The following is a 12,585-nucleotide window of genomic DNA, read 5'->3' on the forward strand; positions in this document are numbered from 1 at the left end:
AATCTGCACAAGTAAATAAATAATTATGTATTCATATGTTGTTTGATGATAGTTGCAACAGCAAATGAGGAAGAAAAAAAAATCACTTGTTAGCAGCCTGTTATATTAAGCACAACTCAGCTGGATTGCATTCATAAACCAAATAAGTCTACTTTGATTAAACATTTCTTCAATTTGTTCCTCTGAAATCCAAATGACTTGTAACCCTCCAAACGTGTCTGTAATGCAGATGGGATATTAAAGGCGGGGCTTTGCATGCAGTGAATAATCTTGACATATTGGGCTAATAAGTGTTGGCAGAAGCTCGAGGACAGAGTTCACTGTTGGAGCAGAGTTCACTGAAGACAACACAAACATCCTTCAAACTGTTTTTCTCCTGTCTTCAAGCGGAACACCGTCAATCCCTCTCTGTAAAGGGCCTCATTTAGAGAGAGTGTTATCATTTCAGGCTTATTTTCCCCTCTCGCTGTTTCATTGTCTGTGACCTCGTTTCACTTTTCTGCTTAGGCAGATGATTGTAGAACTCTTTTAGAATCACGTGCGCATTCTGTACGCTGAAAGTCTGCAGAGATAACAAATTGTGTCCTCAAGAAACAATTTGTCAAATCACATTACTTGTTGTTTTACAGAAACACGCTTCATGCAAGTAAATAATACAAACTGTGCATTTGGAGTTTTTTGTCGGAAAAACTCTGCAGCTTATATGGATTCTTTTCTTTAAAAGTAGGCTGCTATTTAACTTTTCTCTCTTATCGTATATAGAAAACAGAATAAATAAGTGCAGCCAACTTAATACATAACATAACAGTCTACTGTCATTTAAGGGGAGGGACTCTTTATAGTTTTTTTTAATGATTTTTTTAATCTGTTGTAGTTAATACTGAAATTTACAGACAGCAGATTAAGCGAGCATCAGTTTGGAGAAATTTTGGTGAAAAGAGCAAAACCCACTGTGACTTATGTTTTATATAAGTAAAGGATTAGCTGAAACTCACACCATGCTATTATGTAAATGAGTTAGTAAAACCACAAAGGGGTGTGTGTGTGTGGGGGGGGGTCAGATGGGGTGCAGATGCTTTGAATCTTTCTGAACTGCTGAACACAGAAAGTTGCCCAAAACAAAAAGTTATTTGACCTTTAAAAAGTAAGTTAACCAGCTGCAGAGATGTTTATGACGAAACACAACTAAGGGGCTCTGTGAACCCAAATAAGAGGGTAACTTCAGTTGGCTCATAAATTTAAGTTGTCGGATCTAATCATGTCTACTCATGTTATGGACGTGTTAATCCCTTTGAGTTGCGTCTGTGAGATGAGTACATCTGAATAGGACTCTCAAGAGTGCCTAATTTAATATTTTGGTTTACACTCTTAAATAAGGCTGACACAACACTTCTAATCAGAAATGCTTTGCAGCTGGGTGTCTTCATTGTCTCACAGCAAGAAGCTTCCTGGCCTGAACCGCAGCCTTTCAGTGTAGAGCAGGGGTGTCAGAATCCAGTCCTCGAGGGCCGGAATCCGTCAGGTTTTTGTTGTTTCCTTCCACCAACACAACTGATTCAAATCAATGGATCCAGCAGCTTCTTGTCAACCTGTTTGAGTGTCGGTCAGGTGTGTGTTGGAGCACAGAGAAAACAAAAACCTGCAGGATACCGGCCCTCCAGGACTGCAGTTTGACACCCCTGGTGTAGAGTTTGCATACTGCATGTGTTAAAATGAACTGCTGTTTGTCTGTCTGGCTCTGCAACCCTCACCTGGCTGCGAGGACAACCTCCAGCCCTCTGTGACCCCACATTAGCATAAGCAGGTATAGAAAAAGGATGGAATCATGGAATACAGACTTCTCAACTAAAGAATGAGTGGGTGAGAAATCCAGTCACAAAACACTTTTGATTAAACTCGCAAAAACAAAAAAACAGTCGTGAACAGAAATATTAAGCTGGACAAACTTGAGACTGCAATTCAGATTTATTCAAATTCTCAATGAACTGAGGCAACTTGTGAACACAGTTTAAAAAAAAGAAACAGGTGTGGATCCAAGTGTCTGTCTTAACTTTGTTAAACTTAAGATTTTACCCTCAGTTAACCTCTGCATTTAGATTCACACAACACCAGAACCCCTTATTGTCAGGCTGCAAACAAGTGGAATAATCTGCCAGTGGAGATTAAACTTTCACCAAATGTAGAAACTTTTAAATCCAGGTTAAAAACATTTCTTTTCTTATGCGCCTATGCATGACATCTGCACAGTGACTTTTACTTAATTCTGCTTGTAATTATATTCATATAATTTATTATTTTATTATGATTTTCATATTCATATTCATTCATTTTCTGAACCGCTTAATCCAATTCAGGGTCGCGGGGAGGCTGGAGCCTATCCCAGCTGGCTTTGGGCGACAGGCAGGGTACACCCTGGACAGCTCGCCAGTCCATCGCAGGGCCATTATGATTTTGTTATTTGTAAATTCTTTTATGCTTTTTTTTCTGTAATGCTTTTAATGTTTCATGTAAAGCACTTTGAATTGTCTTGTACATAAAAGGTGCTTTACAAATAAACTTGCCTTGCCTTATTGTGTTTATTCAACAAGCACAACAGTAGGATGCCTTTTTTCCTTTCTTTTTTTAATACAATGAATATTCACTATTTATGTTTAGTGATGCCCTGGTGGATTTGTGAAAATTAATATCGGCCAATATGAGAGAGATTTTCAACTTGCTTAATTTTAGTACAACTTCGACATACATAGCAGTCCATTTGATGAGTCCAGTTTTTATAAAGGATGGTTTAAGAATAAAGAGGATTTTGCACAGTACGTTTAAGAAACCGTATCAAATTTCTGAGGCATTTTTCCTCATCAGATTGCCACGAAAACACAAAATAATACGTACTGATCCAATGAACCACTGATCATAGAGGTTCACAGACAAAAAAGACTTGCTTGCCAACTTTTGTTTGACACAAGCAGGTTTAATCTATTTTAAATCCACCATCATTCAAAGCAGATCTACTGCAGATGAAAAGATCACAAAACAAAAGTAAAGTTTACACATGGTTGTCTTAACAGGGGCAGTCCTGTGCCATGCCTTGTTTCTATTCAATGTGACATGTTCTAAGAGTTAAAGCTGATCCAGTACATATACAGACTGACAACAGAGGAGCTGCAGCATTCAGTCCTGAGGCCATTGACACACTGTTTTCCACACATAAAATGCTGTTTGTCAGAGGAAAAAAAGAAGAAATGTTTTAGGAACACTTCTATCCCATGTATATTTCAGACCAGACAAACAGTTTAATGCCAGCTGTGGTTCACATGATGCAGCTAACATTAAATATGAAACTATTTTACCTTTTTATTAAGGTTTCCGAACAGTTTTTCTTTTTTATTCTGATATCTGCTAAGTTTATTTAAATGGTATATTTATGAGCTTGGCTCTAAACAGCCGATTTTTCTCCTTCTTTTATTGATCCGTCAGCGGGTTTTTCGTTGTTTCTTCACCTCTGAGATTCCGCGTAAAGTCTGTTTTAGTACAAGAGCCATAAATGATTGAGACAACCAGATACAGACAGATGTGAAATATGATGAAAACTGGTAAACAGGTGCTATAAATAGCCACTGCTGTGCATGACAACCATGCAAAATGACAGCTGTTCTGGTTATAAAGGAGAAAATGTCCAATGAACACAAATATCAATACGTAAGTGGATGTTAAATTGCAATGAACTGTGAGGCTGGAAATGAAGCTCAAGTGCTCAGTTTCACAGACCCACTTGGGACTTAGAAATCTCCCCAAAAGAATGGATTTTCATTGGGTGTAAACGGAGTTTTCTGCTTCTAGTCTCTGGTGTTCGTCCCCACAGATCCCAGAGGTTTAATTAGGCAGACTGTTGACTGTGGAGGAAGTTTATCTCAGTAAATTATCGAGCTAGAATGATCTGTCTCATACTCATTGTCTCAACAAGTCAAGTGTGCTGACAAGTAGCAATTAACTGTATTGATGAGAGATTAAGAAAACAGAGCAGGGGGATATTAACACCCATATTTCTTTCTCTCTTTTTCAAAATACTGACACACCTATTAAAGCAACATAAAGCGCTCAGCAGGAGTCAGACTGCAGATCACATTCTTTGGGATTTCTCTCTCTCTCTCTCTCTCTCTCTCTCTCTCCCTCTCTCTCTCTGTTTCACTTCCACTGTTGTTTCCATGGAAACTTGCCAGGAGATGTAGAAGATGAGGAGAAAGTGGAAGACAGACCAGGACAAGTGGGCCAGTGTGATCATGCATGGTGCTTGTTCTTGTGGGAGAGCTGGGACGTCTGCACTGTTAACTGACCAGTTGACCAAATTCCTGCTGGAGCTTCTGCTTTTAGACAGCAACTCACCCCAAATGAAGCACTAAATTCAAAGAACCAAAAACCATCTACATGTTTAGTTTCTCTTTTTTATCTAACATCTTTGATCCCTAGTTTTAGTTCTCAGAGATCGTTTGTAAAGAATAAATTCTTAAAGTGATGCTTCTGGTGCAAACCATGAATCTTTTAGTGAGGAACAAGATGTGACATGGAGCATGCCATCCCAGGAACTGTCAGTTAAACATAAAAGCTCCCTTTTTCTTCTGCACAAAATTGTGTGGATTTCACGCTTTCCTTTCGCTCCCTCAGCAGCTTGTCAACAAGTGAAATTCCACCGCAACAGTCTGAACATAGGAGGCAAAGTCACACTCACCTCCCGTGCATACAAAATCAGCCGCAACAAAGGAATACAGCTGGGTGCAACAGGATGGTTTTAATGTTGAGAAGCTGAATTCTGGTAGTAGTCAGACTCTACAGCATGTAAAAATGCTTCTACACAACTTATAAGATCCCAGTTGGCAGATATAAACTATATGTCTTGGACCTCAGTAGATTTTAATGTATTTATTTAGAATAGAATTCAGTAGATGGGGGGGGGGGGAATGTCCACAAAAGCATCGGTAAAGCACTTAAGCTCCCCAGTCCCCAGAGAGACTGGTGACAAAAGGATTTCTGGCTGACACTTTGTCAGTCTCTTCAGTCCCACAGGAGGCCTTCAACTCACCAGTGGACTCCAATTCTCTGTCTTTGTTCACTCTCCTGTAATATGACAGCAAGCAGACCCACTTTTTAAAAAAAAAAAAAAAAAAAAAGACAATCTTCAAATATTTTTTCAGCTTTTTGTCATGACCGGTACAAGTTGATCACGCCCTTCCATCTCCATGTTCTGCAGAGTTTTGTAGATACTAACGGGGGAAACCTGACAAATATCCAAGTACATCGATATTTTTAGACACTTACTGAAAAGAAAGTTTCGTAGTGAGGAAATCCTGTTGATCCTGCTTTATTCCACAACTTTGAAAATGACAAAAAGATTCACATCTTTCTCGTGGGGGGAAAAAAAAAAACTCCGCTTTTCTTCTTGTTGGATAACTTTTGGGCATTATCGTTTCTAGCTTACATCCTAGATCAGTGCATATGTCCCAAACACTGTGTGTGTGCATAAATGACAGATGCTAAAAGCAATATTTACACTTTAGATGCAATATCCCACCCAGGATTCTGTCTGCACGGCAACTTCAAAGCAAAACTATGCCGCTCAGTTTTTCTCTCTCCTCCTATCTAGCAATCTCCGTTTCCCTCTTCACCAGATGGCCTTTTTAATTCAAGATAGTAAAGCCTGCCAGCCTCTTACACACTTCAAAACCAAACTGTGTGAGGGGAAGGATGAGGGGGAGTGGATCGAGGGTTGAAAAAAATTACAAGAAAAGATAGCAGATGTGAGAGGGCGGGGGGGGGGGGGATGAGGGAGTGGATGGCCGTGTGGGCAGTATAGCGAAAGAGAAATGACGGTAAGGTTTGAGAAGGATGCTGATTTTTTTTCATGACATTCATTTTCCCCAGGAGTGGAGTGCAGCATTAATATGGTAATATCCCCCCGGGCGATAGAAAGTGTGGAAGAGTGGAGGTCATCTAGTGTATATGCAGCTCTGAGCCCAGATGAGCAGGTTGGAGATCCCTAGTGGAATGAGTTGGAGCCTTGCTGAGAGGAAGCAAAGGTAATGGAAGTCAGGCTTCCCTAAAATCACATTTCCAGCTGACAAAGAGAACAGTCTGGGGTGAGGGAAGACTGAAGATAGTCATTTAGCAGGAAGGAAGGCTCGGAAGTGAAAACTCATACATGCACATGTCACCGCTGACTAGCAATGAGTAAGCCTGAAGCTGGATGCAGCCCTGGAAATTAGATTCATTTATTCCTCGACACTTTAACTTCTCCACTAACTATGTTCTTAACTACTGAGTTTATCGCTGCTTAGAGCTGTGTGTTCATAGCTCCAAAATAACCTTGAGTCAACATTCTGCTTCACTGTGATGATCGTGTTTAAAATGCTTCGAGTTTGTTGTGTCGGTCTTCTTCTTGTCACAGTTTACCAAACCGGACCGCTCGCTAACCAGCCACAACTTTAAAACCACACTTGTAAAGGTTTGATGAAATAAAATAAACTCTGACCAATTGCTGCATGGTTGAAGAAAGTCTCATGGTGTGTCTTTCACTCAGCAGCAGGTCCTTCGGTTCCTGTGGGGAACAGATGGGGACTGTGCCGGTCAGGCTTCTTCTGGCTCATCTTGAGGATGCTGCATTGGATTGGGAATTGGGGAGTTGGGTGGTTGGACCAGGTCCTTTGAGTCATGTCATTACTGAGTAGTTTTTGCACATAGGGATTGTATTTTCCCACTGGGAGCGGGAGGTTCCTGCTGGTGTGTGTATGTCAGAGTAGCATCCACACCGATGCCTGGTCCCAACACTGCACAGCAGAATATTGCATTGTAATGATGATGTTGTATTCAACATGCTAAGAGTTCACTGAGCATGTCGTGCCTTTGACTTCATGTTAGAAAATAACCCATAAAAATATTATTTGTATGCGTAGCCGCTAATAACAGAATAATGGTTTAGAGGTAAAAGCACTGCAAGGTGATGACTCAGTCATTGTTGGTAATGGCTTCATCCTTTGTTTCTTTATTGTAGTAATTCATTCCTTCTCTGCCTACTTTCCTTCCAGTAGAGTGAACAGAGAGTAGCCCACTTTTTCCTAAAATCTTCACATTGTCTTTGTTTACTTCCAGAAAGATAAACATAATAAACTCTAAAAGAAAAAACCATGCACTTACTCTGTTTTCAGGTCATGTGAGGTGATCTAAAAGAAATCTGCACATTTACATGAAATAACAACAAAAATGTGGATTATTTGATGTCAAGTTATCTATGGATGGAAGAGTATTGCTTTAAACAGTTGACACTAATATCAGTGTAGAAAACTGTCATATTTTACACAAAAAAAAAACATAGTTACATCCAATGTTGGTGTTTTATCAGTTTTCTATTCATGTTTCATAGAACCAACGATATTTTCATTTATACATTTCTCACAGACATGCAGGTGCATACACCTTATAACACACACGTGCACTGTGCAGGAGGATTTTACAAAATTATAATGTGTATATAATGTGTACAATGTGACTCCAATCTCTTGTAAACTTTGTGAGAGACCATTGGTTCCTGTACCTTCAAGTCATACTTACTGCTTAAACAACACAACTATCTGGTTATGGTTAATAGTTTATACACACCTCTATATATAATTATGCCCATTGTTTTCTATAAACATTAAGTGTCAACATGTACTCACACCCAAACAGCAGCTCCTGACAGCTTTTCTTTTAATAGTTTACTAAATTATTTACATGATCTTCTGTTTGCATTTAAGAGGTGTTCTTTGAAATCTAATACAGACTCTGTGAACACCATGTACAAAAAAAATAGGAATATTTCTTTCTACTTTGAGATTTGATGCAGGAAAATGGGATTGCTGGTGATGGTAAGTCCATTGACAGAATCATCAATAAGGACCAGAGTTACATCATTAAAATGAGGAAATATCTCCCATAAATACAAACACTGACCTTTGCTAATCAGGATATTTCTGCAACCACCAATTAAAGACTGAGAAGGCAGCTGAAGTTTGGATATTAGAATGGAAAGAGGCATTCTCCTGTAATGACAGAGAGCCAGTTTGCTCAGTCATTGCCAGTAATAAGTTCAAGGTATTCAGCAAACCTCATATTTAGCTCCAGATCATCTTTTTTGTTTTGTATGTCAGCTTTACTGACAGTTTTCTTCATGCTTTCTGATGTATTCCACCTCTACCTCATCCACCTCCTCACTACACATGTGAGGGGGAATCCCTTGCTTGAGTTCAGTGGTCCTTTCACCTCCCAGGAGCCACATTCTGACTCCCTCATTAAACATTCATCCACTGTCTTTGTCTCTCAGAGATCATTACTGCCCTCCTCATGACTGGCCTGAGCACTGGGATGTATGTGTGCTGCTTATGTTTCAAAGGGTTTTATTGTGTCTTTGCATTATTCACCACTGCACCACCACACTGAAAAAAAAGTGGACCTTAAACACTAGATGTTTTAGAAGTGCTTTTACAATATCGTTATTGGAGTTTAAACTATATTCGTTTATATATAACAAGAGCAGAGCAGCTCTCATTTTGCTTTTCTGTCACACTTTTTTTTTTTTTAAAAATCAATATAACTAGAGTTCTGGATCTTAGAGCAGCATTTCTAATGTGTAGCTGCTTGATTTTCTCTGAATTTAAGTCTTGCTTCAAATTCAAATTATTGTTATGGCAATTTTGCTCCAGTTGCATCCTATTTAGTTTTATTTTTTCACAGAATACCACCGGCTCAGATTAGACAGTCATGCAGTATGTCTCTTTCTGTTGCATTCATACAGACTTAAATCTTTGTTGCAGCACATAATTCTACAGACCTCCTCAGCATATCGCCTAACTTGACTGACGGACTGTTGGGAAAAAACATGGTGCCATTTATAAAACAAGTTTCTAATCTAAAATAATTCTCTAAAACACTGATGCAGCCACTTGGACTGGTTGGCTGCATCATGCACGGGCGTTCACTTCTGAGTCAATTCTTTAAAAGTTCAAGAAGTAAAGCTGAACCTGACAGGTGAGATTGTACTGACTTATTAAAAAAACAATAAATGCTTAATTCTGTTTTTTCGTTGTGTTGGTCTAGTACAAGGGTGCCCAGCTCTGGTCCTCCAGGGCCAAAATCCTGCAGGGGTTCCATGCATACCTGTTCCAACACACCTGACTCAAAGTAATCAATCATTGTGCTGAAATAAATTAGTTGCTGGATCCATTTAATGTAAACGAGGTGTGCTGGAAGAGGGATACACCGAAAACATGCATGACAGCAGCCCTCAAGGACTGACTTTGGACCAGTAAAACCATCAGACTTTGACATATCACAGCTGACAGTGAACAAGTGGGAAAGTACACAACACCAAGCACCACAACAAAAGTTTGTAACCTAAAAACTTTGAGCTTTTGACTAGTTTTGATGGCATGCAGACATTCATTATGCACTTTCCTGGAGTCATCATTGCCCTGCAGAATCCCTGGAGTGAAACAGCACTTCTGGACTTTGTTTCCAGTTCAAAGCATCACATGACAGCAACTGGTTGTCAACATACTGACTGTTTAGGACATTCATCATAACTGATTCATCAGAGAAATACAAGAAGAACCGGAGGAAACGAGGAAAAGAAAGACAGACAGAGCAAGAGTCCTCATCATACATGCTTTCAGTGGCTGGTATTGAGCTTACAAAGGGTACAGGACAAATGCCAAAATTAGCCTCATGTAGTTTTGCAAAAAGGTGCATAAATCTGCTCAAGTTTAGAAGTAATGTTTTCATCATTTCTTTAGGAAACAGATTTTGCAAGGCAGCTGAGAGCTCGCTAAATCTTAGAAATCATTATTCTTTACCAAATTGAGATTTTCTCTCAACTCTGTTACACATTTGTTACATTAGAGGAATGAGCCTGGTGGCATCTGAGTGTGTGGATTTATCTTTAAGACACACAAGCTTGCACCATCATACCAGTTTATTTACATCTGCAAACCTGTGGAGCTATTTAATCACTAATTGATTGATTCTTATTTCCATGGGTGATGTTCTTATGATTTAAAGAACCACGGTTACAAGGAAACCACAAACCATAGGTTGTCCAAATTACAAGATTTCTGACTTGTTTAGCACTTGATACTGATATTCACATGCAGGTGTTATTGTGACTATGCACAATGTTTCATCTAGTCACAGTTTTTGCTATGCTGCTGAAATTAACCATCTAGTTTAGCGGTTTTCATAGTCGGTCCTTAAGGGGCCGCTGCCCTGCAGGTTTTTGGTGTATCCCTCTTCCAACACACCTCGCTTACATTAAATGGATCCAGCAGCCAATGAAGTTTCACACAATGATTGATTACTTTGAGTCAGGTGTGTTGGAACAGGGATCCATGGAAAACCTGCAGGAATGTCGCCCATGAGGACAGGAACTGTACACCCCTGATCTAGTGCTTCAGGCGCTGGAGCTGGAGTTAAACAGCGATACACAGATGGTCCAACTGCTGACTTTTTTTCTTTTAAGTAGCTGCCCTTTTCCAAAGAAGTTCCAACAGAGATTTTCCAGATGGTTCTGTGTGACAAACCATCTGGTACATCAGGTTAGTATTAATAAAATCAAACGGAGATTGAAAAAAAAAGGAAACACCGCTTTTGCTTGTGATTAGGGTACAACGCACATGAAGGAGACTGCTGCCCTGCTATATTAAGACAGTCTTTAAATACTGATCAGAATTCTTGACAGTCTCAGTAGCTGAAAGTCAGCTGTTATTTCTTGATTTTAAGCATGGAGCAGAAGCTCTAGAGGCAGAGATGGAGGGAACCGGTTCGCCATTTGTCCTCCACTGACTATTTATGAAAACAGCCTGTCTGTGTGAACACAGCTCTACCTCCAGAACAAAAGATGAAGCCCTATATCCATGATAGATCAACAGACGTGCAGAGAAAAAAAATTGTTCTGCAGAGTGACCTTTAGACTGAAGTCAGAATAATCCAAAATAGGGGCAGGAGGAATCAACAGCAGTTCCTCATTACTCACCATATAAATCATTGGAGGGGCTGACTTGGGACTCACCTAAGAACCTTGCAAGCATGCTCAAAGTCAGTGCTGCACTTCAATTTAATCTGAGAGTCATGCTCACATTATTAATTAATTTAAAGCGTCTGTGTGCTTTCACCTGAGTAAATCCATGTTTAAATCTTTCTGCTTGAAAGTACAATGCTGTTTTATTTTAACATGTGGGGCTTTTTCCTGGACCCCTGATGATGCGCTTATATTGCTGATTTTTGTATATTTGCATTATAATAAGGCACAAACTATGTTAAATGTTATTTATGGGAACCATTAAAAAATGCATAATTAAATCCAAAGTTACACTCAGATATTTTCCATTCAGTGCGTGCATCTGAAATTAGAACCAAGTTTTCTTTTTTTCCAGGTATGTCATCCCGGCCAGGCTGACTCCACTGCTGAGAAAGAGGTGTCTCCTAGTGGAACAGATGCCGATGTAATATCAGCTCCTTAAATACATCTTAACAACACTGTAAAGAAGTTGTAAATATTTCAGTTGACAGATGCTATTGGTGCACAATATAAATGAGACTTTATATGAATGATGCTGGCAGACGTCCAGCCTAGCAAAGCACCTACACACGATTGTGTGTGCTGGCACAATCATAAGGAAGAGAAAGCTATTAAGCTGTCATATTTAGGACCGTGGGGATTCATCACACAGTATTTTAGTCCCTGTTGGCAGTTGGCTAATACATCCTCTGTGTGGCAGGAAAAGTTTAAATGATGATAACAACATAGATGTCTCTGTACCCTTTAAAGCCTAACCTTGGAACCACCGGGCAGAAAACTTTTTTTTTTCATCTGAAGTCATTATTTGACTCTTTAACAATATCTGGGGGAAAAAAATTCATCATTTATTATTATATGATAAGTGAACATCATTGTAGTGTAATCTTCTGCTTTCTGGGTTAGGGTCAGGGTTAGGGTTAGGGTTAGGGTTAGGTTTAGGGGGCAGAAAACCAGTATTATATGGTGTACAAGAGGCTTTTGAGTAAAGTTTCTACCATAAAGTGATGCAAAATGTCTCAGAAACTGCATGTATCAAAGATATGTTTGGTTTTGTAGCATTAACTTCAAACTTTGATTCAGAAAGCAGGAAAGGCAAAGTTCAGATGCACTCCAACTCATGTATGGGTTTGTGTATATGTACGGACCCCCATGATAACAGCTTTTTAGGTTAAGCTTGTTTCAGTAAACATACCTAAGAAAGAAAATATGGGTAATATCACTTTCAGTCTCTTTGGTGTCAGGTCAGTGATAAGAGGTGAAACAAACTACACACAGACTAATCTGTTTAGGAGTCACATGTTAAACACCTCCCTCCTTTTTCTTTTTTATCTCAGGATTCAGTAGATGGCAGTGGAGTGTGTTCTTTAGTCAGCCATGAGCTGAATAATTTACAATAATCAACATATTCAACTGTGAGTGCTGGGCTCACACATCTTTCCACTTTCTTAGTTTTAAAGAGGCACGTACTGGCATGCCGACAGTCATTTAGT

Source organism: Telmatherina bonti, assembly GCF_933228915.1.
Source record: "Telmatherina bonti genome assembly, chromosome: 6".
Taxonomy (NCBI): Eukaryota; Metazoa; Chordata; class Actinopteri; order Atheriniformes; family Telmatherinidae; genus Telmatherina; species Telmatherina bonti.